The sequence below is a fragment of the Canis lupus genome, chromosome 9 (assembly GCF_003254725.2).
Source record: "Canis lupus dingo isolate Sandy chromosome 9, ASM325472v2, whole genome shotgun sequence".
NCBI classification, from domain to species: domain Eukaryota; kingdom Metazoa; phylum Chordata; class Mammalia; order Carnivora; family Canidae; genus Canis; species Canis lupus.
The window spans coordinates 9,743,710-9,770,894 of record NC_064251.1 but is presented as its reverse complement, the minus strand read 5'-3'; the positions used below and the strand labels follow the sequence as shown (position 1 = coordinate 9,770,894).

The window sequence follows — 27,185 nt, the reverse complement described above, 5'->3', positions numbered from 1 at the left end:
TTGGTGAGTGGGAGCAATAGTGGACACAAGGAAACATGTGAGAGGGACTATTGCATTGCACTAATATGCAATGGTGATTTGGATTAGAGCACATGGCAGCTGTGAGAAAAGAGTCATATCCACTCACCTAAGAGGTATCTAGGCGGGAGAATTGACAAGGTGTGCTACCCGATAGATGAGCACGTTAAGACGAAGATTTATACCCATGCTAAGATTTCTGGTTTCTGATTAGGCACAGTATATTATTATTTATTGGAAAGTGCTTTAAATAATGGCAGAAGAGCATACTTGGTGGGAAATGCAAATTCAAATTTGGCAATGCTGACTTCAAGATATTTGAGAGCTATCCAAGTAGAGATGGCCAATAGATGGTTGGGTTAGACTGGTTTGTTGTTCAGCAAAAAGATACACTGTTGGACATATGTATATTTGTGAGTTGCATTTATGGGATAAAGATGAACCATGACATTGATTACATTGCTTGTGAATGGTATTAAAATAAGGACTGAGAGAGAACTATGAGGCCTCGCAGCATTTATGGAACTAAAAGATGAAGAGAAACTGGTTTAGAAAAGGGGAAGGGGCACCAGGAAATCAAATGTGTAGTGCTCCATAAGCCAGTATAATTCTCTTGAAGCATGGAGTGGTCAAATGTGTTACAAGCTGCAGCAGAGAGATCCATAAACATAAGGACCAAAATGTTTCCATTACATTTATTGAAATAGATACTATGTGAGATATTGGCAAAAGTATTATTTATGGAGTAGAAGAGAAGAATCATAATTTGAGTCAGTTATGGAATGAGTGGAAGGGATGAAATGATTATAGTTGGTAGGGAAAAATTGAAAGAAAATTCTGGGTAAACTACATTGCTTTCTTGCTTTGTTTTTCTGTCTTCATGTTACTTGAACTTGCTTCAAAGAAACCTTGGTATTGGATAACAACAGAAAAATAAAATGAAACCAAAAGTCAAAGAAAACCATGCTTGGCATATTATGACAAACCATCTAAAACCAAAGATGAGAAAAATGTGAAAGTGTCATATATATTTGGGGGCCATGATTTAAAGACTAGAGATGACTCAGCAGAAGACGTGGAGTCCAGGTGACAGTAGAAAACATCTTCAATGTAATAGCAAAAGTAGCTATCAACTCAGAACTTTATATCTAATGAAAATATCCTTCAGGAATGAAGGAGAATTAAAACATTCTGAGTTGTAGGAGTTATAATAGAATTAGTTGCTCCAAAAGAAATGCTAATATTATTATTTAGTCTAGAAGAAAACTATACCATAGAGAGAGTTGGAGATTTAAGAATAAAGGAAAAGCCGGGATCCCTGGGTGGCGCAGCGGTTTGGCGCCTGCCTTTGGCCCAGGGCGCGATCCTGGAGATCCGGGATCGAGTCCCACGTCGGGCTCCCGGTACATGGAGCCTGCTTCTCCCTCTGCCTGTGTCTCTGCCTCTCTCTCTCTCTCTCTGTGACTATCATAAATAAATAAAAACGTAAAAAAAAAAATTAAAAAAAGAAAAAAAAGAATAAAGGAAAAGCCATGGAAAGGAAAAATATCTGAGTAAGGAAACACTATGTTTTTTTCTTCCTATATTTTTCAAAGTATGAAGAGTACTGAAAGCAAAAATTTTGACAATGTTCAATGTTTTGCAAATGTAATATATGTATGACAACTATGACATAAGGGTTGTATAAAGTAAAAGTCATTCTATGATTGTAATATTTCCAAACTTCAATTGATTTGGTAAAATAATAATGTCAGACTGAAAAATTAGATAGATGTGTGTATTATCACCCCTAGAGTTACTTCTAATAATACAAGTAGAGAGAGCCTAAACCAATACATAGACTGATTAAAATAGAATACTAAACATATTTAAATAGTCTATAATAAAAGGGTATACAGAAGAACAAAAAGAACATATAAACAGAAACTTTTTTAAAGTGTGAGACCCAGTCTAATCATATCAATGTCCCATTAAATACCAATGGCCTAAAGACAAGGACTCAAAGTCAGAAATTGTCAGACCGAATAACATTAACAAAACCCAATTTTTGGGATTGTTCCCCATTATTTGAGAAACATTACCATTATTTCCAATGAGTTGTCAAACACACTTGAAATATAATGACATGGATGGATTAAGAGCAAAACACAATGGCAACAATATAACATGTAAATGCTAATCAAAATAAAGATGCAGTGGCTATATTAATATGAAACAAATTCAGAAACAAAATGACAGAGGGAAAAAAAAAGAACATTTCATAATGATTAAATGGTCAATTCATCAATAAAACATGGGAATCCTAAATGTTTACCCAACAAAAGTATTCAAGAATGCATAAAGGAAAATAATAGAACTGAAAAGAAAACCAGACAAGCTTATCAATTTCCTCAGAGACTTTAACATTCTTCTCCCATCAAATGATAGGAGTAGACAGAAAGTCAGCAAGTATATAGGAGATGTGACAACCAAAACAACCTAATTAATCAACAGATGACACTCAAAATTCAACATTTATCTATCATAACAACGTCTAGTTCACTAGAAGTTTCTTTAAGTTCCTGGAAAGCATTGACAATAATAAGAAACTACAACTGGCATAGACTTAATGGTTATTTTTATCCCCAGATCACAAATATGGCAACACAGTCCACCACCACCAATCCTAGTCAGCACGTTGAAATAGTGATGGTAATGTTTAGACCTCTATGAGAGAGAGAGAGAGAGAGAGAGAGAGAGAGAGACTAAGAGATATACTATATACTTCATACCCTATACAAAATTAATTCAAAACAGATCATGCACCTAATTAATACACAAAAATATAGAAAAATTCAAACAAAACACTGGAGAAAATGTTTGTGGCATTTGGTTAGGCAAAGAGATCTTAAGATATAAAACCAAAATCACAATCTATAAAAGTAAATGAGACTCCATTCAAATTAAAGACTCCATTAATATTTGCTCTGTGAAAGAAAATTGCTAAGGGAATGGGAAAACGAGCCATAAAATGGGAAGAAATATTTTTCTGTTATACATGTCTGATAAAAGACTTGTGTCCAAAATATATAAAGGTCTCTTACAAAATAACAATATAAAAATAATTTAAGTTAAAAAGAGAGAGCAATATAGTCAGACACCTCAGGAAAGGAAATATACAGATGGCAAATGACCATATGAGAAGATGCTCAACATTATTAGCCTTAAAATAAATGTAAATTTAAACCACAACAAATACTGCTATACAATTATTAGAATGGCTACAGTTAAGAAAGAAAAAAAAAGAAAAATGAAAATACTGAAATCCAACAAGGATATATTATATAAAATTTTAAGGCATATTTTCATTCATTGTTGGTGGGAATACAAAATGTTTGTCAGCTTATTATAAAGTTAAACATGGATTTACCATATTACTCACGAATCTCATTCCTAGACAGACCCTTTGGTAATTTCTACCACCACCACCACCACCACTCATGTGGTAAACATCAACCACTTTCTGTCACTAAAAATTAGTTTGTATTTCTAGAAATTGATAAAAATAGAAGGTTGAAGTATATACCTTTCTGATGTCTTCCACTCAGCATGCCTAAGTTATTAATATTCATCCACGTTGCTAGGTGTATCAATAGCTCATTCGTTTTCATTGACTAGTATTTAATCATATGGAGATAGCTTATTTTTTTTTAATCCATCCTCTCTTGGTAAACATTGTGTGTGTTGTTTCCATTTTTTGACTATTACGAATAAAGCTGCGATGACCATTTGTGTATGAGTCTTTGTACGGACGCATGCTTTCATTTCTCTCTGTTAAAAATGTAGAACTAGAATGGCATGAATGTATGGCAGATGTATATTTAACTTCCTAAATAAACCATCAATTTTTTTTCCCAAACAGATGGTACCATGTTACGTTCCCACCAAGAGTATATGAGGATTCCAGTGCCTTCCGGCACTTACTATGATCAATCTTTTTCACTGTAGCCTAATTCAAGTAATGGTTTCTCATTGTGGTTTTAGACTGCATATCTCTAAGGACTAATGGTACCAAACATCTTTCTTTTTTACCTACCTATGCTTATTCGTTATATATATATATATACACACACACACACTATATTTACTATATATATGTATTTACTATATATATTTACTATATATATTTACTATATATATTTACTATATATATATATATATATATATATATATATATATATATATATATTATGCCTGATCAAATCTTTTGCCCATTCTTCATTATGTTATCTGCAGAGTCTGTTTAAAGACCGGTGACAATTCTAGTCCATGGTTATGCTTCTGAAAGCAGACAGTTGGTAAAGCCACACATTTTTGAAGCTCAGATGGTGCATTACGGCCACCACAACCATTTCTGAAAGCTAGTCAGTCAATCAACAATAAGCCCACCTGGAGAAGCACATTCCAATACTTCCATAGCTGACATAGATCCCCTCCTGACTATAAAAGCCTTGAACTCTACCCTTTCCAAATCCCTATTAAGATAAGCTTCCTGCCTTGCAATCAGGGAAACCATGCCTAAAAAAAGCACAGCTTTGCCTCCTTAAGTAAATAACAAATTCAGGGAGCCTGGCTGGCTCAGTCAGTGGGACATTCAACTCTTGATCTCAGGGCTTGAGTTCAAGCCCCATGTTGGGTGTAGAAATTACTTTAAAAAAATCTTACAATGTAAGGAGTGAATTCAGTTTTTTTTTTTTTTCAAATGTTGGACGGCGTCCTCTTCCTTCCACACCATTTAATTTATCTAATTTTTTTCAGTATGTTTTGTGATTTAGGAGAAATCTGTTTTTTCTTTCCTCAAAGAAAGAAAATTTCTTCCTCAATGTTTGTGAACGAGTCTTTCTTTCCCTACTTATTTAACTATCTTTATCATAAACTAAATTTTTCTTTCTTTCCCTACTTATTTAGCTATCTTTATCATAAACTAAATTTTTATATATTCTTGACTCTACCTGAAGCACTTAATAATGGTTTTCTTTGCATTTAAAATAAGTTTTTTTTTTTTTTTCTGGAAAAGCAGGTGCTCATTTGCTACCAAACTGCCATCCCCTTACCACTGGAGTCTTTCTTAAAAAGTCTCACATAATTTAGAAATTGAGCTCTGATACAACCAGAGGCACTCAGCTTATTTATCTTATAGCTGCATGCTTTTGGCTCTTCCATTTGATCCTGTAGCAGCCTTTTATAAGACTCTTGAGCTTGGTCGTAGAAAGTAGCAACAGAACAAGTGGATTGCAAAAGAGAAAAAGTAATGCAGAAGAGAAAAGTAGAGAGATGCTTACTCTCATGGCCAATCAGGAAATTTTTATTTCCAACTCAGAGTCTGTGATGTTTCATAAAATCAGGGATGTTGTTATTTTTCTCTGCCTACCTAGCAACTAGAGGGATGACTTGCCTGTGATAGACATTGAATATTTGTGGGACGAATGAATGAGTGAATGGGTGAGTAGATGATTTTTGTCTTCCAGTTTATATTTATGTGAAGCACATAACAGGATCAAAGTAAAATACATTATTCTTTATTATGAGTGATTACAAAGTGGTTGGGTGGAGAGTCCCACAAATAGTATTTGTGAGTTAAATATAAAAGTTATACTATAGCATCAGTATAACTTCAGATTAGAAGTTATTATTTGCCAATCAAGTGGTGTAGACTGTGATGACCTGGAGAGTTGTAAGTCACTGTGGGCTAAGGCAGTCTACACTCGCTAGATACAGATGTACATCTGGGTTCTGAAAGGATATTGATATTTTTTTAACCATGAAGCTCCCTCTTCTGATCTTCTTAAATGTGGTATTTGTTGCTGCTTCTTCCAATTATTGTTTTTTTTTTCCATTAAGTAGCAGCTTGGTCACCTACCAGCTCAGGGTAGCACTGGTCCCTTGTGAGAAGAGCTCAAAGGCCAACCAGAAACGAACAAAGAAAATGTTGTTCCCAGATTCTTATTTTGAAAAGGAGTCAGCACATTCTCATTCTGTTCTTCCAAACATTGTCATTTCCCCAATTCTTAACATCTTTCAAACCTTGAAGATAATCTCTTTGGAATATAATAGTTAATTCACTCACAGATACACATATTGTACTCTCTTTTTGTTCTTTTTATTGCTACCCAAATAATTGCAGTAGAGTACAATAATTTGATATATTAAAAAGAACCAACCAGAAGAGATCAAGGAGACATAAAATGAAATGTGATGTAGTATCCTGAATTGGACTCTGGAACAGAAAAGGAACATAAGTAGAAAACCGGGTGGAATCCAAATGAGGTCTGAAGACACTACTAATCGTTAATAATAAGGTACCAAAGTCAATTTCTTGGTTTTGACAGAAGCACCATGAAAAAAGTAAGATGTTAGCATAAGGAGGAGCTGAATGAAGTGGATACAGGAACCCTTGTATTATCTTTGCAGCTGTGCTGTAAATATACAATCGTTCTAAAAATATGCTTATTAAAAATTCAATAGGTAACCATGCATTTCAGTAAGCATATTGGAGTATTTTTAAATTCATTATCTTATCTTTACTTCTAAAGCGAGACAGTTTTATTCATTATGTTCTGTTTGTTTCGTGTAGTGAGTGGAAAGAACTCCAGAAATATTTCCCAACTGATTGAATTATAGAAGATCCAGGAATGTATTTGTAGTTGTCCAACAGAAGACAGTTGTACCCTCCACTGTGGCCACTAGGTGGAAGTATCAGCACATCAGTAAAAATCCACTCTTCCATCCGAAGTTAAAAAAAAAAAAAAATCTAACCCAACCCTTTGAAAACAAACGACCTTTGAAAAATGCTATGATATGTCATTATTATATAGATAGTCGGAGGGAGAATTCCTAGTATGGTGATGAAGATCAAGAAAGATACAAACTGGCTGTGGACAGGAATCCAGGATACTAAGATATCCAGAAATAAAGTGGAAAAAAAAATCCAGCCATTTATTTTAAACATTTCCAGACGTGAATCTAAGTGTAGTTGGACCGATAGCACATCTGGAGAATTAACAGACATCTATCTTTCCCCAGACGTAAGTGTAGCATGCAATGTCTGAACCTACCAAGGCACGGAAGTCTAAAACCATCAGCACGATGCTTCAGTGCCTCAGTATGGGTGATGTGTTTAAGTACAGACAAACCATTTAGACTGGATGCTACCATTTACAGGACCAATCTGCATTCTTCCTGCCACTTTCTTTTTACACCTTGAATCGTTCAGGAAATAAAAGCACTTTCTGCTATTGGCCAATGCAAGGTGTCACTAGGAAGGCGATCTCTAAAACCCAAAAAGAGGAATTAAGAATAGATTCCTATCTCCAAGAGGAAAAAAAAAAAGCTGACTTTGAGGTTTCCAATTCATTAATTTCATTTGTTAGTTTGAGCAATCAGATATTTGTTATGACTTGGATACTGGGCCAATCAAATTCTCTGTTCTCTGTGTAAACTTTCTCCCTAAAGATTGATACAGGTAGGAGAGGCAACCAGGACTGTTTTCAGAAAGATTATATGAGACATAAGTCGGCACAAAGGGAAACCTAGTGATTCAGCCATAATTTGACAAATTAATATTTATGGACTCACTGCCACGGACCACATTATGTTAGATGCTGATGGTACTGAAATACACAAATAATGAGCTGTCCATTTTCTGGAGTTATCACAAAAGTTATAAAGCTCTTTAGATATGTGTCGTGTGTAAAATACATCTTTACCTGCTTTTCAAATTAAAAGATGCTAGAAATCTGAGAATTTATTCCTGTCCCAGTTGTCAGGAAAATCCATATCGATACTGGCTCTTTTATTTTTCTTTTAAGGATTTTATTTATTCATTCATGAGAGACACAGAGAGAAAGGCAGAGACATAGGCAGAGGGAGAAGCAGGCTCCCTGCAGGAGAACCTGATGCAGGACTCGATCCCAGGACCCCGGAATCACGACCTGAGCCGAAGCCAGAAGCTCAACCACTGAGCCACCCAGGTGCCCTCTACTGGCTCTTTTTTTTTTTCAATAATAAATTTATTTTTTATTGGTGTTCAATTTGCCTCTTTTATTTTTTATTTTTTTTAATTTTTTATTTATTTATGATAGGCACACAGTGAGAGAGAGGCAGAGACACAGGCAGAGGGAGAAGCAGGCTCCATGCACCGGGAGCCTGACGTGGGATTCGATCCCGGGTCTCCAGGATCGCGCCCTGGGCCAAAGGCAGGCGCCAAACCGCTGCGCCACCCAGGGATCCCAATTTGCCTCTTTTAAATAGAGAAAATCTACCATCCACAGTTGAAACATTGAACATTTAGTGCTAAACATACAACACTATTTGTCTCTAGCAATAGGGTCTAATTACTTTTCTTTATTTGCACATATATTTTCTGCAGTTGAAATTTAGACAATGTCTGAGCAACACTTCCCACATACACTGCCAACCACAGCCATGGCAATGGTGCGCATTTCAAAAAGATGCATTTCGTTTCCTTGTTAGTGATGTCCAACCACCACATTCCCCATTATACTCTCCTTTGCTTTATGTCCATATCCATCTATTTAATCTTTATCCAGGTTATTTGGAGCAGCAGTTCCCATAAGTGGAATTTTCAGGGATTAGGCTTAATAGAGCCAGTCCTATAATATCTGCAGACTTAAGTGTGTAGTTAGAAAGCTGTTCCTCAGAAATGTAGACAACTCTGTGAATCAAGTTCTCCCAACCGTTAGACAATTATAAGACAGCATTTTTGGTAAAAAAAAAAAAAAAGAAAGAAAAAAAGAAAGAAAAAAGAAAGAAAAGAAAGAAAAGAAAAGAAAAGAAAAGAAAAGAAAAGAAAAGAAAAGAAAAGAAAAGAAAAGAAAAGAAAAGAAAAGAAAGAAAAGAAAAACACTTGGATAAGGACACCTGGGTGGCTCAGTGGTTGAGCATCTGTCTTCGGCTCAGGTTGTGATCCTGGGGTCCTGAGATCGAGTCCTGCATCAGGCTCCCTGCACAGAGCCTGCTTCTCCCTCTGCCTGTGTCTCTGCCTCTCTCTCTGGGTCTCTTATGAATGAATAATAAAATCTTAAAAAAAAAATAAAAAACCTAGACAATGACTTCTGGACACTTATGATTGAGAAAGATAAGATGTAATATATGCTCTGGAAAAATTCTGCGAAGCCTTACTCTGTGGGTAGGAGGCAGATCAATGGGCTTCTATGGGGCAACCTCCCCAACAAGGGAGAGGAGACAATCCTACTGACCCTTCAGCGAGGAGAAGAATGAATGAGAGGCCAGGAAGGTGGCAACAGATGCAGTGGTGTGTGATTCCTAGACATAATCTAGATTTTTCCTGCACACATTATATTTTACATATTTAACATATAAAAGGAAAAAAGTGTGAATCTAGATTGTTTTTGTTGTACTGTTTTTGTTTGGGTTTTCTTAATATAGCAGAAAATTTTAGTTACTTGACGATATACTTAAAGGCACCTATAACAAACAAATAAATGAGAAAATAGCATTTCATCCTGTCATTTGTGCCCAGAAATATGTCCAGTGTGGGGACAGACAAATGTTTCAATATAATTTTTCACTGTTCAACTACTTTCCCTGATGCTGTGTCCCTGGAATCTGAATTCCCACAAAAACAGTCCTATTTTTGTTTTGAAAGAAAAGAAACAAAGGTTAAAGATTGCATTGTTTGATTTTTTTTAAGAACTGTTTCTTGACTGATTCCTTTTCAGTTTTGTATATACACCATTAAAAAAAAAAAAACTAATGAATTTCTGAAAATACAAAAGAGCAGCTTGTTCTGTTGTCTATTAACTCCCAGAGCATTCAGGTTGCCAGTTCTCTTATATAATCTCTGCTTGTCTTATTCCCAAACATTGATTTTTAAGTGCAACACGTTGGACTTCATCACGTCTATGCTCCTTGAGAGTTTGCTCTTGTATTTAATTTTTTCTTCTAGATAGAAGATAATTTTGGAAAAGAAACCATCTGAACGGCCACACAGCTAAACAAAATCTGCAGAAAGTGGGTTGTTACTGGAGGCATCTTACCCAGAAGTTTCTGTTCTGTAGGGTTATGTGTTTGGGAACGTCCCTGTAATGCACTGACCAGTTCTTGGCCAGGACACAGTTTATACCTGATGGAGAAGGAATAAGCAAAGGAGAAAGGATGATGAATGTGTGCTCGCTGCTGCAGAAACCCTTTTCCAAAGGACTAACACTAACAAAAACAAAGGCGGGTTAAAAAAAAATGTGGTGGGCCTCACCCTCGGACCAGGTGAGTTTACAGATTCCCCACCTCCCCTGACCATGCGTCAAGAAGGCTGGGCCATCCCTGAATTCACAGCCAGGGTGGTCGTCTGTGTGCAGAATGTAAAGCAAACAAGGGCAAGCTGTAGCCAGATGTGGGGGCTTTCAGGTTCACTGGCGGTTCCTGGGGTACTTGGAGTCAAAGCAGCTCACGCACGTTCTTGCTTTCCACCAGGAAGCTTGGAGACGTGGAGGCTACAGGAATCTGATCAGCCTTCCGTCCCCAAACTGGCCTTCTTATGCAGCAAAGGACATAGGATCACTCCTCCAAGACTCCTATGAATGCCTGTGAAATACCAGCAACTGTGTCTGAATCTCACATCCCTCCAAAAATCTGATAAGCCAATGGATCTACCTGATGGCCAAGATCCAGTAACATATTTCCTGTGAGGTTGTGTCCATGCCCTTGTCTGTACACAGATTTCTGGAGACGTGCCATCAGTCCTTTCTACTAAGTAGAGATCATTTTTGGTTATTACATCTTTAGAGAAATGGAAAGAAAATTCTTTGCAGAGGCATCTCATTGTCTCTGTCCCTCTTTTCTCCACACCCAGCTCCAAAATCAGTAGCTTTGTTCTACTGACTTCTGACCTGTTCTTTCATTTTGAATTTATTTCCCTCTAACCTCAGATATCACCTCACAAGCAAACACCAGGAATTTTAAAAAGCATATTCAGGAACATGGTGTTGTTATGTTAAATCAGCCTCGCATATTGATTAGCATTTGCCTTACCTATGAATTTAAGGAAGAGGTAAGAGTCAGTTCTTCTGGTTCCGGAAGATTCAGTCCAACCTTTATGTTCAAATGTCCAGGGTCACTTATCTCTCCTTTCTTCTTTCTTTTTCTTTTTTTCTTTTGTTTCTTTTGTTCTTTCTTTCTTTCTTTTTTTTTTTTTTTTTGGAATTCTTTGTAATTTGACTGATTCACATTATCTCTGTGTCTCATTTCTAAAATTACATCCTGAGTTGGGTGAAATAAAAAAGATACAATTACGATCGACTAGAACAATGAACTGATTTTTGCAAGTCATTCCCTTTCCAAGCAGGCCTTGAACTTACCTTTGTGCACTGAAAACTTTATTGATGTTCTTTCTCTAGGTACTGACCAAAATGAAACCAAATTTCATTTTACCTCATTGCGAGTCTGTTTACTAAAGTCACTAAATCACCCTGCTTCTGACCTCAGCTAGAAGTTCAAACCCTTTTTCACAGCCATTAACTTTTTCAGCGTCCCACCATGCAGATGTGCCTTCTCTGGCTTAATCTTTTCCATACTGGATGATACAGCAGGCCTCCACCCGATGTGGGCTTTGTGACAGCAGGAAAATCTCATCCATCAAATCCAATGTCCCCATTTTGTTTGCATATGATAAATTCAAAATACTTATTTTGCATGGCAAAGAGTCATAAGTTTGCTGGCAATTAAAATTGGAGACATGGGGAACGTACGTCTCTCAGGTCTCACCAATCCCTTATTTCTTTGCACACTTGTTAAATTCACATGTGAGTCAAATTCACATAGGAGAGTCACAACTATCTATGGTCTCATAATGCCTGTCCACTAGCACAGCACTCTAAATCATTTTTCACACAAAACCGTGTCAAGGGCTGTGTTTGCATATCTAAACTAAGAAAGAAAGGAGAAAAGCAATAAACTAAGAAATTGGAGACCTAAGCTTATTTTTTTTGTGTGTGTATTACAAGTGGGGACAATTGCATTTTGTGGTTCTGAATCATTATTGGACTTTTTTAAAAGCAACACTGAAGGTTAACATGTTTATTGTGCATTGCCAGACACTAAGTGCTGAGATATTTATTTACATTTTCTGTTTTGATTTTTCCCTAACGTGATGAGATGGAAGAATTATCATCCCATTTACCAGATGAAAAAATGGAAGAACAGATGCTTTAGAAAAATAACTCAGCCTCCTCTTCTATTCTATTTGGTCTCTGCATTAAAATTTTCAGTCTTTGGGTGGGTACATATAATTACGGGAGATTCAGAGGGCATAAAGTATCTATTTTGTATTTCTTTTGGGAAAATAAAACTATATTCCGACTTTGATTCTTTCAGATGGAAAAGTGATTTCTTTGGAATGTTGAATGATTTAGTTAACCATGTAGAAAGGGTTGCAACATTTGTCCACAGAATGGAAGGCTTGCAACTTTTCTGTGTCCCTCCCTCAACGTGAATATTCGTGAAGAAATTTGGGAAACATTTTGTGTAGGTGCAGATAACATTTGGAGTCTCATTGGCTCTATTGTTCCTTGGAGAAAATGTAATTGTTGATTCTTAACTGATCGTTTAAAAATTAAATTCCTCCAAATTTATTCTATTTCTAATTGCAGATTCCAGCTGCCATTGGATTGGGTTTTCCTGTTGTTTACTTGTTCCCAAAGTCTCTGTAAAAGATTTTATTTCTCTAGGCAACCAGCTGGTTTTTCACATAGATAAGGTCAATTAATTTGACCTTTGTTTCAATATGAAATGCATAATAAAAGCTAGTGCCCCAAAGACCGGATGTGGCCTTTCAGAAAAGCTACTTGCCAGGACAGGGAACAATAATTTATTGCCTCATAAACCCCAGTTGAAATGCTTGTTGCTGAGCATGGCAATGACAAGGAGACTGTGTGTCTTTATTTATTTATTTTTTATTCTGGGCCATAGAGATGGGAAAAAGAACCCAGCACCTGTACTATTGAAGATGAGAAGTGGCAGGGGCAAAAATAGGGCCGTTGTTTCTTTAAGGATCTGGGGACTCTAATTTGCATGTGTGTTTTTCCGCAGCTTGTTTGCCACTGACAAAAATTCATAAATACAGGCTCAGAGAGTTTATTATTGACTTTTGACTGTAAGAGCTCATTATTAAAACAAACTTCCCAACTCAGGCTCTGAGAGCTGTGCAAATTCATCCTGCAGCAAGGTATGGAAAAGAAAGTTGAAATTGCCATTTATGATCAATATCAAAATGACTAGTATCTGCAGCTTGATTGATTGATCGACCCAGGAATCCAATTTTAACAAATTTATGAGGATTCAAACTTTTTTGAAAAGATTTTATTTTTTTATTTGATTGAGAGAGAGAGAGAGAGAGAGAGAGCTCAAGAACGCACAGGGATAGGGGCAGAGGGAGAAGGAGAAGCAGGCTAGACACGGGATCCCAGGACCCTGAGATCCTGACCTGAGCTGAAGGCAGATGCTCCACCAACTGAGCCCCCCAGGCACCCAGGATTTTAACTTTTATAATCTAACTGTATTACCATCATCCTGTATACCATTAACATCTCTCACATGTGGTATGTTAAGAGTGTTTATTCATTCCTTCACATGAATGTGTTATGATTGACATTTGTATCTAATATTTTTCTGTTTATTTTATTTTTTTTAAAAAGATTTTATTTGTTTGAGAGAGAGAAAGAGAGATAGTGAGAGAGAGCACAAGCAGGAGGAGGGGCAGAGGGAGAGAGAGAGAAGCACACTCCCCACTGAGCAGGGAGCCCAGCACAGCTAGATCCAGGGACCCAGGGATCATGACCTGAGCCAAAGGTAAACACTTACCCAACTGAGCCACCCAGGTGTCCCTATTTTTCTGTATTTAAACAACCCTAGATGAACTCCTTTTACTTAAATCTATCATCAGCCCTTTGATTACATCTTAGAAATGGGCTCATCTAAGTCAAAATATGTAGCTATTTCTTAGGCTCTTGTTAATGATTTAATAAGTGTAATTCAAAAAAAAAAAAAAAAAAAAAAGAAAAAAAAAATAAGTGTAATTCATCATCTCCAGCCTCCATGTATTCAGAAATCCAGTATTTTAGTGTTTCTTTTGACACTGGGCTTTTCATATACCTTGAATGATGGCACGCCGTAGAAAATACTTGCTCCTTAGGATGTGCCGTTCATTCCTAAAACCAACCTTTTCCAGTTCTGCAGATGCACTCACTGGGAAGCTTTTCACGGATGCATCCATGCAATTTTTGGAGACCTGGTGGCAATTTGGATAAAGAGCACTTTCTGTGTAATAATGCAATAGGATAAGAACGCTTTCCAAGTAATAATGCAATAGGATGAGTAATTCTGTGTTTCTAGAGAAGTTTACAGTGCACAAGGTACCACCGTCTTTGGTGTGGAAGAAACCCAGAAAGAGCAACCAACAGGGATGGGTTTAGAAAGAGCACAGGAAGGAAAATGAAATGATGCCAAAGACAAAAACTTATTTCAAAATTTTAGCACAGCTACTTGCACATACTTCTGATGAAAACATAAAATAGAGCCACCTTTCTCAAGGGTCAATGGCAATACCCATCAAGGGCTTGCATTGCAGATACTCTGGCCCAGCAAGAACAATTTGAAGCATTTATCCCAACAAAAGCATTTAGGTATTCCGAACGACTATTTTAGCAGAAAATAGTCTGCACAAATAAAAATCGTATTTATGTATTTTTAGAGATTTTCATAGGTAGACAGACAAATAATTCATACCATGTATTTTGTTTGCAACCAGCCTCTGCACTTATTCAATGCATCCTAGTAGTGGTTACTTCTTGTGTGTGATTTTATGGTGATGCTAAGTTTTATTCTTTTTCAAAACTCCAAAACACACAAACGTGTTCTGTTTTTAAAAGAAAAAGCTACCACTAAATGCCTTTTTGCAATATCTACAGATGATTTGATATCAGATCTTTAAAGGGAGGGGGGAATCTATTTTCCTATGTTCCTCCATCCAGTTCTCTCTGGCCCTTGGCCACCAACACCTGGACCTAAGGTGAGTGCCATTAACACTATATTTCAAATATATTATTACTTAAATAGACTTTTTGTTGACCAACTTAAGAACCTAACCACAGGGCAGCCCCAGTGGCTCCACAGTTTAACACCCCCTTCAGCCCAGGGTGTGGTCCTGGAGACCCAGGATCGAGTCCTGCATCAGGCTCCCTTCATGGAGCCTGCTTCTCCCTCTGCCTGTGTCTTTGCCTCTCTCTCTCTCTCTCTCTCTGTGTGTGTGTGTCTCTCATGAATAAATAAATAAAATCTTTTTTTTTTTTTTTAAAGAACCTAACTACAATATATATCATTGGTTCCATGGAGAAAAATGTGTTTCAGTTTCCAAAAAGCTGACATAAAAACAAATTCAACACAGCTTCTTTGTACATTGAAAATTGCTTATATTTTTTCTTCTTTTTAAAAATATTTTTGAAATCTTTTTTGATGTTTTTATTTATTTGTTTTTAAGATTTTATCTGACAGAGAGAGCAAGAGAGCACAAGCAGGAGGAGCAGCAAAGGGAGAGGGAGAAACACATTCCCTGTGGAGCAGGGAACCCAATGCAGGGCTCCACCCCAGTGTCCTGGGATCATGACCAGAGCAGAAGGCAGAAGCTTAACTAGACTGAACCACCCGGGTGCTCTTTTTTCTTGTTTTTACAACTGAAAGCAAGTTGGCTCTGAAGTCATTAATTCCTGAGGGTACAGAGCACCCACAGCTAGAAATTGTGACATGGACTATTTTTGATCTCCAGTGAAGAAAGCCTTTTTCTAGATTCTGGTCCTATAAAGAGCATTCCCTTCAGGGGGCTTTCTTTATAAATTTATTTTTAAGGTCATCGATTGAAATCACAAACTTACTGGTGTATATATATGAACTATGCCACTCCAAAATCCCTAATCTTATTTCTTTCTGGAGATCAAGCTTGCTCAAAGGAAGACTGTGGTCTAACCAGCTGGATAGATCCCATTGCGGCAAAAACTCACCAAAATATTGTCAAATGCGTTTCCGCAGTAACTCTCAGGTAATAAGCTGAATGTCTAGCTGTCCGCGTCCACACTTCACTATCTGATTCTGAATAACAGTTGGGGCAGGTCAAGAAGAAGAGGTTAAGATACACGACAGCAAAGAAAGAGAAGGAAGAGCATAAAAGCTCTGTTGAGTCTCAGGAACATAAAACTCTCAGTTGTGTGCAGCAAAATTCTCATGACCCCAACGTTGAACTTTGTAAATAGGCTTGGCATCAAACTCCTGCCTGGAGAAAATAAAGAGGAAAAGAAAGGAGGGGAGGAAAAGAAGAGGAAGAAGAAAAAGAAGACCCTTGCCCTGCTCGACACACACACATACAAATGCATCCACATATGACATGCATGCACCATTAATTTTGCAAGGATATATGCAACTGGCTTATTGTACACCAAATTATCAAATCTCAAGCTGCTGAGCACAGGATGAAACCAGTATTCTTTCATTTGAATCGTGACCCCTCTTATGTAGTGCTTCTCCCTAGGGCTTTTAAGATTTTTTGACTAGATTGAATTTGGAAGAATGATGGCAAGGTGGATGGACCATCCCCGGCCACATTTCTTGGAGGGGCTATTTCTAATATGTCAGTATTCTAAACTCCATAATAGGTGAGGAGAAAATAAAATGGATGATGAAAGTCCAAAATTTAAGTCTTGGTGGATTTGACTGTCAGCGCAACTAACTTACTCAATTTAAGTCTGATTCATTTTGTAGGTTCTATTTTTGTGTTTCTTTGCTTTAAAACTGAAAGTAGTGGGGCACCTGGGTGGCTCAGTGGTTGAGCATCTACCTTCGGCTCAAGGCGTGATCCTGGGGTCCTGGGATAGAATCCCATATCAGTCTCCCCACAGGGAGCCTGCTTCTCCCTCTATGTCTTTGCCTGTGTCTCTCATGAATAAATAAATTAATTAATTAAAAAAAACGAAAATAATATGTGTTTCTTTCAACTATTATGAAAATCGAAAACCATGCATACCAAGGGACCGGGCGTTTGGAGAGCGGAGTTCAGGGCCTGACTCACAGTCAGTACACAAAATAAACATTAGACAGATACAATTATTATTATTATTACAGGGCTATTACTAATTTAAATCATAGACCTGGTAAGGATGGATCCCCACATGTGTGAACCTAGAGCTTAGCTACTTCTATTTTTTTTTTTTTTTTTAGTACAAAAAAGTGGTTCTTTTCAGCACACAGCAGGAAACAACATATTGCCCTCCTATGTTCTATAGTTAGGAATTTTAACCTATGATTTTGTTTGTTACTAAAATGGGAGTTTTCATCAAATGGTTTGGAACTAATTTTCCAATATAATTGCATACAGTTTACCCAATTCCATTTAAACTCATTCTACTACTGATCATGCTGAGAGATACAGCAATAATGGGACCCAGGGCAACGGAATAGTTGAGAAATTTGTCATAGGGATGGGAGCTAGCATCTATTTGACTTGTTCTATGAAAGTTCTTATGTATTTAACTGTGACTTAGACATTTCTATTTCAGTGCTGCATGCTTCTTTCTGCTTTTCATCTATGTAATAGTTAAATTCCGCGGAGGTAAATAATTTCTTGGAGATTTCTCTACGATCAAATTAACCTGTCCTAGCCAGTAACATACTTGCTTGCAATACATTTTCTACAATTAGTAGTATAGAGGTCCCTTTTGATGAAGAACACTGATATCGGGAAATGTTAGGAATACCTTGCTAATACGGAGCTATACCTACAAAGCAGGACACTTTATATGATGCATGTAATGTAATTAAGTAATGTACAATACAAGAGAGAAAGGGCGTGCATACAATTTTAGTTGTGATTGTCACTGGGATGGAAGATAATAGAATTTTTCCTTGGGACAGATGGAGTAGGAAGTGTTTGCTGAGAGGATAGCGTAAGTTTTGGAGGTTTTGGAGTTGAAAGTCCTAGCTGTGTCACTTAATAACTTTAGAAATTTCAGCAATTAACCATTAACACTCTGTGCTCAGGTCCCCTCATCTCTGAAATGCAGGTAACCTTAATAATGTCAGTGTCTACAATATAAGACTGATGTGAAGATTGGGCAAAAATGGAGTTGACAGAAATATATATATATATTATTATCCCTTGATATTTATTGATATCAGCTTTGACATTTATGAAGATTATTTTCAATAATTTCAAGATAATATATTCCAACCTTAACCAGCCTCTTCCTCATATAACCCAATGAACATCTATCATCTTTTAATATTTTCTATTGTACAAAATGGCTTCCTTCTTGTCTTACTCTTTTGATTTCATCCTTTGCATTCTTCTGGTCACTGGTTTACCTGTTATGTTGTTTGATCTTTGCCTCCTCCCTTGGGACTTACTTGAAGTTTTTGTTTTCATTGACTTTTTAAAAAAATTCATCTAGGTTCCTTATTAACATTTTTTGAACAGTTAACTCATTTTAAGTTAGATTCTAAATTAGGCCACAAGATTCACTTGCCCATTTCCCCTCAAATGCTGTAATTTGATCATCATAAAATTACACCTGACTTCTCAACACCCCTTTGACCTTATGACAAAATACTGTTCTGCCTCTTTGTTTGCCTGGGTCTTCTACTTCTTAATAAGTTTCTATATAGTAGACTTTTGTGTTACGGATTTTTTGAAGTACCAATAAGTCTGATAAAAACATGCGAATATGCATATTTACCTTCTTGTTTTCTTTCATTTTTAAACAAAAATGATTTTGTATTTTAGTAGAGAATGATCTATTTCTCTGGTGTAAATCCTTCGTTAACTCCTCTGGTTTCATTCCATTCTAATTTTTCCAGAGACATATGTTCACTTCAGTTTTGTAATAATTTTCTACTAGTGCTTATCCCTTTCTTTATTTTAATATTATCTCTTTTCTCCATCAGTTTTTCCTTTTCCCTTAAAAACAAATAAGCTTAGTATATGTTTGTTGAATCAATGAATAAATACGCAAATGGATATTAAGTTTTCATGGCTTCTATTGGTCACCTGATTGCATAAATCCATTAAAGAATATGACATGATTAAATAGTAGGTATCTCTGAGGAATTTTTAATAGGGATTTCTATGAGGTATAAGAAAATTTTCTTATTATTCAATTTATTCACTAACTACTTTGTCTAATCCTGAAACTCCAGGGTTAGTTTTGTTCTTTGATGATTTCCCAAACACCTGAGGATTTATGAATTTGAAATCCAAGTTTGGCATTTGTAGTCTGAGAGTTTTAGGAAGGCTTCCCATTTCCGTAGACAACTTGAATGACGTAATCATTACAAAAGCAGAGTCCGATTGGAAATGTTTCTCTTTTTAAAGGAAATACGAGAAAAGCCTTTGGGAAGACTAAGCAAGCTCTTTTGAGAAGATATTTCTTTACAAACTCTTATGCTAAATGTTATATGGTGTGTTTTCGTTTGTTTGATGTTTATTTTATTTATTTATTTTTAGAGCAGCTTTAGGTTCACAGCCAGATTGAGGGGAAGGTATGAAGATTTCCCCAGAAATCTGACAGAAGCCCTTGTCCCCACCTGTGAATAGCATCTCCTGTTATCAACCTCCCCTGCTAGAGTAGTACATTTGTTACAGTTGATGAACCTATGGTGACCCATCAACATCCCCCAGAGTCCATAGCTTACATTATAGTCCACTCTTGTTGTTGTACATTTTGTGGATTTGGACAAATGCATAGTGACATGCATCCATCACTATGATGTCATACAGAATATTTTCACTGCCCTAAAAGTCCTTGTGCTCTATTTATTCCCCCATCTGAAGCCTCGACAACCACTGATCTTTTTACCATCTCCATCGTTTCTCCTTTTCCAAATGTCGTGTAGTTGGACTCATGCAGCATATTTGAGGGTGGTGTGTACTGAATCCCTTCAGTTTTCTGTCTTCTTTTCTTTTTTTATTTTACTATTTTTGATCACTTTAGTTCTGCAACTTCATCATCACATCTTTTTCTTCTGATTAACCTTGTTTTGCTTCACCTGCTCCTGGGTTTTTAAACAGTCTATACAGACTTTCACAAATAGAGACCCTCAGATATGTTGACAAAATAAAAATCACTCCTAGTCTCACTGTCCATTGATGGTCTTTATAAACATGACTGTGTATTTCTCTCTCTCTCTCTCTCTCTCTCTCTCTCTCTTTTGCTAAGTATAATTCATTTATGTGTATATAAACAAAACTCATTAATAATATATAATGGGAGGCTTTGCTAATTAAGCATCCCTACTCTGCAGTGTCAAAGTACCCTTTGCTTGTCTATCCAAGCACATTTCTCACACATTGTACGTTTCTTATGTGTTTATCTCTTCACCTGTACACAAAACTCCACATTCAATTTGTTTTTGTTATTGAAACCTGATGAATAATACGTGTTCACTCTCAGTTAATTAAATCTATGTTTCAAAACCTTTCTATTTGTATCAAAAGAAGTGTATCAAGGAACACATATTTCCTAAGAATCTACTGTATAATTAGCCCTTTGCTAAGTGCTGGGTATCATGCAAAAGAAATAATGGCCACGCTAAACACAAACATAGAGGAGGAGAATGAAGATCTGGAATCCAAAGACAGAGTGATTTGCTGCATATGTTGTCTCTAGTGGCATGAATAAATTCTTTTATTCTGCATGTTGCAAATGAGGAAATTGAACTTAATGTCTGCCCCACAAAACTATTTTGAGAATTTCCAAAATTAGTGCTTTCACAATATGAGGTCAGATGATAAGAAATAGTAATACCGTTGCCGTAATTTAGCATGGCAATACATTTACAATTCAGTGAATGCAGCATAAAGCATCTTCAGTTCTTATTAATGATGTAAAACTTCAACTCGTTCTTCTCTCAGCAAACTTGTAAATAAAAGCTGGCAATGAGATTCCATCCTGACTTAATACATGATATATATTCATACTTTCCGGAAACCTTGATAATGCTTTTTACTGAATTGGATCTCTGACAAAAACAAGGACATTGCTTGGGAAAAAAACAAAAACAAAAACAAAACAAAACAAAAACAGCATTCTTGATGAGATTATTTTAAAAAGAAATGGTTTGTCTACAAAGAGAGCACCGAGACATTAAAAAAGTAAATTAATAAAAAGTGCATTATTTGATTTTAAAGTCTTAACACTTAGATTGATTACTGAAGCCCAAGGAACTACCATATACTTCCAGACATACTTTGAAAGACATACTTTCACAGTCTTTCATTTTTGTACAGTATTAGCTTGATGTTGGCAAAATCTCCAGACTGACCATTTTGTGACCTGAGTACTTCTCTAGAGAAATTTGTACAAATCCTGTGAGTTTTAATATTTATTCTGCTTATTTAATATGTAACTTAGCATTTTCACAGTGAATCTTAATTGGTTTTTTCTTAATATTTAATCCTCAAAAATGTAGAACATGTCTCAGTTAACTATTATGTAGCACTAAATGTGTCCTCAATAAGACCTAAACAGAAATCACATTTTAAAAGGGATCACCAAAGTATATATTCATATATATTCATAATGCCTCATACATATTCCATTACATGGTGATTTTTTTACTTGTTTATGCAACCTTCAGTGTTTCCCTCTTATGATAAAATTCAGCATTCCCCTGTAATTCAGGAATTCTCAGTGATAAAGTTCCGCTTTAATTAGAATTGAGATTTGTAAAGAAAGAGACTAAGCACAGGAAGTTATTAGAATAACAACATGACAGCTGGAAAAATTTCAAATGGACTGATAGGACATATTAATGGATCCCAAATGTTTTTATTTTTTTCTTCAATTTCTGTGTTTCCACATGAAAGCTAAAGAGAATGGTTTAAGCTGAAGCATTACCTCTTTAGAGCAGATAAAATAAACAAACAAACTTAAAAAATGACAAAACGTAAGAAAAACTATTTTTGAAATAGAATATTTTGATAAAATCTTTCTTTTCCTGGCTGGTTCATATTGATTGTTTATGGTGATTCCACTCATTGACTTTTTCCCTCTTCATTTTGCCTGTGTAAATAGTATCCAAAAAGCATTTTTTTTTTTTTGGATAGCTTATTGTGTAATTGTATATATTCAGTTAACCAGAATTGAATCAAAGCAGGGTCATTAAAAAATTTATCTCCAGCCATCTTTTCAAACACAAGAGACTAGTCTCATGATTATGTAATGCAATGTTAATAACCTTCAATTTTTCACTTTGTCTGGTTATACACTGCTATGTGTTACTATTAACAACCATTACCAATATAATTATTAGTTAACATATTCTTGAAAAAAAATTTTCTTGAGTATTTACCATATGTCAATTAATAAGCTAAGGGAATTTATATAAATTATCTTATTCAATTCTTTAAAACTGGTATGAGGCAGTTACTACCATCCCAATTTCAGATTCACAGAGGATAAGTAACTCATTTACGTTCTCACAACTGTAAGAGATCAATCACATGCGGAATTAAACTCATGTCTATCTGAACTATGCCAGCTCATGTCCTAAAAACATACTTAGCAGATGGGGCAGGTAGATATGAGCCTCCTTTTGCAGACATGAAAACAATGCACTTACTACAAGTTCTCATCACTCAACTTGCTCATGAACAGTCATCAAACTCTTAGGAAAGATTGATTTATTGATTGATTGATTAAACAACTGGTAAGCTTTCTCACTTCACCATAACTGCTTTGTAATTTATATTTGCTCTTTAAAATATCTGGGCACTTATGTTGCATAGTGGCAGCTGTCCTATGATAAATATTAGTTTAAAATTGGATACTAAATTCCCATCCATGTTTGTCTGTGATTTGTCCTCCTGATGCAAACAAGTATTCTAAAGAAACGCAATGTGGTCCAGCATTGGGCAATCGGTAGTTCAGGGAACTACCCCAAGAGAAGGTAAACACATTCCCTGGTGTTTTGCCTGGGGACATATGTTCAGACTTCATGGCAGAGCAAAGTGGAGGCCAGGGAGAGGAGAAATGTCTTTGAGTTGATGAGATAAAGACAGGGAGTTTCAGGCTGCTGCAGCAATGTGAATTTGCAGAACAGATCCTGGAAATTAAGGAGTTGCATCGAGAGGCAGGTCCAGATCTACACGAGGATTTATCAAGGGAGCTCCACTGAGAGAATTTGTGCTGATGCAGGGCAAGTAACTGTGAGGTACAGCAGAAATTGCTTCCTGCAGAGATGAGAGAGAAACGGTGACACCAAAGGTTTTTCAACAGTGGAAATGGAATTTTGGCCCAGGAAAACTGGAGAAATGTCTCTGCGAAGCTCAAGCATTCAGGTAAGAGCCTAGAAAAGTCACAGCTTAGTGATAAAGACTGTCTTTTAGAATAAAGGCCATGCCCTAGGGCTCAATTGAAAACTGAAATCTCGGTGTTCTCAGAAATAATAAAACAATCAAGCCTCACAGGAATAATAGGATCTGCCAGTAGCTTAACTGCCTGTCAGGAAAAAAACAAAACTGAAAACAAAAATAAAAACAAAACCAAAACCAAAAAACACCCCATTATTTTAAGAAAGATGGCATAATACAGACGCTTTATAACATATCGCCATAATGTGCAGACTATAATAAAAACTACTAGAACTGTGGGGCACCTGGGTGGCACAGGCGGTGAAGCATCAGGTTCTTGGTTTCAGCTCAGGTCATGATCTCAGTATCGTGATATCGAACCCTAAGTCGGGCTCCATGCTCAGCTTGGAGGCTGCTTGAGATTCTCTCTCCATCTCCCTCTGCCCCTCCTGTTCCTGCTTGCTGTCTCACTCTCTCTTTCAAATAAATAAATACAACTTAAAAAAATATTGGATATTCTTTCCTGCTTTGTCAAGTATAAGTGGACCAAAGAGTTGAGGGCCCATTTCTGGATTCTCTATTCTGTTCCATTGATCCATGTGTCCTTCTTGTGCCAGTACCACACTGTCTTGATGACCACAGCTTTGTAGTACAACCTGAAATCTGGCCTTGTGATGCCCCCAGCTCTGGTTTTCTTTTTCAATATTCTTCTGGCTATTCGGGGTCTTTTCTGATTCCACACAAATCTTAAGATTATTTATTTCAACTCTGTGAGGAAAGTCCATGGTATTTTGATAGGGATTGCATTGAACATGTAAATTGCCCTGGGTGGCATAGACATTTTCACAATATTTATTCTTCCATTACGTGAGCATGGAATGTTTTCCCATATTTTTACATCTTCCTCAATTTCTTTCAGAAGTGTTCTGTAGTTTTTAGGGTACAGATCCTTTACCTCTTTGATTAGGTTTATTCCTACGTATCTTATGGTTTTGGGTGTAATTGTAAATGGAATTGATTCCTTAATTTCTCTTTCTTCAGTCTCATTGTTAGTGTATAGAAATGCCACTGATTTCTTTGCATTGATTCTGTATCCTGCCACATTGCTGAATTGCTGTATGAGTTCTAGCAATCTTGGGGTGGAGTCTTTTGGGTTTTCTATATACAGTATCATGTCATCTGCGAAGATGGAGAGTTTGACTTCTTCTTTGCATTTGAATGCCTTTTATTTCTTTTTGGGAAAAAATTAGGGAGGAAAACAAACCATGAGAGACTCCTAACTCTGGGAAACAAATAAAGGGTTGTGGAAGGGGAGGTGAGTGGGGGTAGGGGGTAGTTAGGTGACAGGCACTGAAGAGGGCACTTGATGGGATGAGCACTGGGTGTTATACTGCATGTTGGCAAATTGAATTTAAAATAAAATAAAATAAAATAAAAAGACAACCTCCAAAAAACAAAAAGAGGGAAAGTTTAAAAACATTTGAAAAAACCAAGGTTGAAAAAAAATGAACAGAGACTCAGTGGCCTGTGCAAAAATAGAAACTGGTTTAATATAGGTGATTGGAGACCAATATAGGAAGGGGAAAAAGGGAGGGCAGAAAATATTTTTGGAGGGGAACCTGGGTGGCTCAGTGGTTGAGGTTCTGCCTTTAGCTCAGGGCATGATCCTGGGGTCCTGGGATCAAGTCCCACATCAGGCTCCCTACAGGGAGCCTGCTTCTCCCTCTGCCTATGTCTCTGCCTCTCTCTATGTGTCTCTCATGAATAAAAATATATTTTTAAAAAATCTTAAGAAAAAGAAAATATTTTTTGAAGACATTACCTATTCTCAGGGGGAAAAATCAAGTTACATATCCAAGGAGTTCAAGGTAAACCAAGTAGAATAAATACCAAAAAAACCATACCTTGGTGTATCACAATCATACTGCTCAAAGCTAAGAAAAGGAGAAATTTAAACTCTGCCAAAGGAAAAGAAAGATTACAGCTGGGGAAATTTGATTTTATTATATGAAATCAACTGATTGCTCATTGATGTCAACAGATGCTAGAAAACAATCAAATTGTGTCTTTCAAGTGGTGAGGGAAGATGTTGACCTGGAATTGTGTATTCAGTGAAAATATCCTTCAAAAAATGATGATGAAATTAAGAGAATCCCAGCCAAACAATAGAGGAGAATTAATTGCTTTCAACTTTTTACAGATGTGAAAAGGATTTCTTCAGATTGAAGAAAAATGTCATTTGGTGGAAACAGTCACAAGGGAAATACACTCTCCTGAGAAACCCACAATGGGGTACAGCAAGGATCATCAGACTATGGCCTGTGAGCCAAATCCGGCCTGCCAACGGTTTCTGTAGTTTTATTGGAATGGAGCCACACCTATTCATTTGCATACTGTCTATGGTGGCTTTTGTGTTGCAATTGCAGAGCTGAATTGTGAGAGATGGTATCTGGCACTTTACAGGGGAAAAAAATTGCCAAGTCTTATCATAGAGAGTAAGAAGTGGAAACCATGATAAAATGTTTGTCCATGGACAAAATACAATATACTACAGCACAAATTAATGCATTGAGGAAACCCAGGGCTTAAAAAAAATTAGGCTATTTGGAGATTTTCACTGGGGAATTGAGAGATTGAAAAAGTGAAAAATGTATGAACCTTAACTAAAAGGCTTCTCCCCAGAGTCTATGCATCCGCTAGGACAGAAGAATAGCCAATGGTTCTTTGATGCTGCCCAGAGTTAGAGACAAGATGTGGTATAAAAAGTAAGATTCTGTTGGTTTTATCAGTTTTTAAGTTTACTTCAAGGCAAAGGGTATTTTGAATTATGTTCCCCCTTTCTACACAAACTAAGTAAATAAATAAAGGACTTGCGGTTGGTTTATCCTGTGTTCAACTTTTTTTTTTTTTTTAAGACTTATTTCCGTAAGGCATTAGTTCTTGAAAAAGAATTCTTTCACAGAGAGGAGATTTGTGGCCAGATTGGTCTATCAGACTTGCACGAGCACAGGTGGGAGTTTAGGGAAATAAACAGCACCCATAAGGACCTGTTGATAAATTTGAGCTCAGGCTTTTCCATCCCTTATATTCTCTTTCCTTTCTCTCTCTTTGCACATCTGTGACACTGGAGTTTGGCCCAGAGGAAGAACACACAGTTGAGATAAAGAGATGTGTGCCAAGAGAGCCGAATATTCGGATCAGATGGGATGCAGATGAACATCTGTGCCGAGAAAAGAAAGCCAAGGGTGATATTCTTCAACATTGAAATAACTGTGCAGAGTTCTCCCCCTGTAAAAGCTCCCTCTTTTTTGCTCTGAATTTTTCGCTTAAAGAAGTAGCATCTCTTTGTATCTGCACTTAAAGCTTGTCTGCCCACTAGTCCGCAGGTGTGTGTTTGTTTCTCGCTTCGGTTTACCAATCCAAAGGCATAGGCAAACCTCCTATTATATTTGTATCCATGTTTAAAGTGGGCTTGACAGTCAGATTTTTGCACTGACAGGCGCACAATAAAAATCATGTACTGTTACTGGTTTTCTAGGCAGAATTATTTCATAACAATTATCTTCAAATCTCCAATGTTCTGTGTGCTCCAAACCAATTGTCTTTATATTAATAATTAAGTCGAAGTGACAGTGGATGACAGCTGCAATTGGTTTCATTTGTGAAGCAAGCACTGCTTTCACTATCACCATGGAATCATTCTGGCTGGGTGTCAGAATATTTAAGCCATTGAATGTAACCAAATTTGTAGTCAGACAAGGTG

At 36.6% G+C, this 27,185-nt stretch overlaps 1 long non-coding RNA gene across 1 annotated transcript; it reads left to right on the top strand.

Moving 5' to 3' along the window:
- On the top strand, nt 1-26,876 carry LOC125755714 (uncharacterized). The gene is made up of 3 exons (XR_007412835.1): nt 1-134; nt 25,623-25,768; nt 26,553-26,876. It is a non-coding gene; the product is annotated as an uncharacterized LOC125755714 (long non-coding RNA).
- The last annotated feature ends 309 nt before the right edge of the window (nt 26,877-27,185 follow it).